The 1535-nt window shown below is 41.8% G+C and overlaps 1 protein-coding gene across 1 annotated transcript in view; it reads right to left on the bottom strand.

Moving 5' to 3' along the window:
• mettl22 (methyltransferase 22, Kin17 lysine) overlaps nucleotides 1-1535 on the bottom strand; it is a 38814-nt gene that overhangs the window by 25696 nt on the left and 11583 nt on the right. The window lies entirely within an intron of this gene.

Below are 1535 nucleotides of genomic sequence, written 5' to 3'. Positions count from 1 at the left end.
CTTGCCTCTGTCTCCTAGTGCTTGCTCTTGGTGGGAACTGTTGGGCTTCTGTAAATAGCATCATAGAGTACGGTCTAGACCTGCTCTTTTATGAAAAGTGCTGTGAGATAACTGTTGTTGTGATTTGGCGCTATATAAATAAAATTGAATTATATTGAATTGAATTATCCTTGGGGCCTGTTTTCCTGGCCACTAAATACAATCCTAGCAACTATACCAAGTGCACTGATCAATGACAAGAGAGTTAACAGGCGTGGCTGGGGTGGTATTTGGCTCTAGGGCTATTCAGTCAGGTGCCATTTCAGAGTAAGCAGGATAGGCGTTCGTAAGAAGACGGTTAGAAGCTAGGCGAATCTCTTCGTTATACCTAAGAGAGTACAACCCATAGGCCTAGAGGATCGGACCCTTTAAGACGGAGAGCTGGTCTAGTACCTCCTGAACACTCGGGATCTAACTTTATATATATTATATATATATATAAGTTTAGAGCAGCATTTTCCTGATCCTACATCAGCACAACTCCAAAACATCCAGACCTATAGAGAAAATAGAGGCATTATCCCCTGCGTTTAGGACCATCCCAGGTAATGTGGACGATACCAACTGCTGTCCGGGGAGCTGAGACAGACACGTGGGTCCATATATTCCAGTTTAAAGCTTTCCCCTTTGATGCCTTGTCCTACAGACAATCTGACAGATGGAAAATGGATGGAAAATCAGCTGCAAAACATTAGCTGCAGTGTTTACCATTGTTTTGGTCATCACAGTTTGGTGTACTTCAATCCTGGTCAACAACAAGATATGGAAGATTTTATTGGACTTTAATATTTGTGACCCACAGAAAACAATCCGCAAATATTTCACTTTCTACAAATATGTACTTTTACATTTGTGATGTGTAAAATCATGCACACAAAAATACAGAGTGACTTCTACACACAAAACATTGGACAAAATTTCAGAAATGCGTAAAAAATCCTCCATTGCTTGACGTATGACGTATTGACGTAGTGTGTGTGTGTGCGTTGGGTGCGAAAATTAAACATGGCAGCGCGCCGCTGCTAGAAAAAGATTAACTTATCCGTAACATCCTAATTCAAAAACCTGGATTTCAATTCGGACCTGGACCAACTGGAGGATTACATTGACCATCACTTCAACAGACTTTGTACAATGGGCCGATCACGCAAAGCCAAAAAACCACGCACTTCGGATTCTCCCTTATCAACCGATTCACCGTTATCACCAACATCACCAGCATCCACTCCTACCGAAACAAACTGCTGTTCCGACATACTTTTATCAATCAATGAGCGCTTATCTAACCTGGATTCTAGACTCTCACTAATCGAAGTACTGCACAAAGAATTTCAAAACATCCGCCATAGCCTGGAATACAGTCAACAACAAGTCGATTCGCTCACAGAAGAAAACAAATCACTGAAAAGCTCCGTGGACACACTCACTGCAAAACTTTCCACTGTAAACACTCAACTTACCTCCGTCATCGCTGAGAACAAAGCCATGCAAGAAAC

This window comes from Micropterus dolomieu, linkage group LG02, assembly GCF_021292245.1.
Source record: "Micropterus dolomieu isolate WLL.071019.BEF.003 ecotype Adirondacks linkage group LG02, ASM2129224v1, whole genome shotgun sequence".
Classification (NCBI taxonomy): Eukaryota; Metazoa; Chordata; class Actinopteri; order Centrarchiformes; family Centrarchidae; genus Micropterus; species Micropterus dolomieu.
The sequence above is the reverse complement of the archived record's forward strand: the minus strand, read 5'-3'. Positions and strand labels throughout refer to the sequence as shown.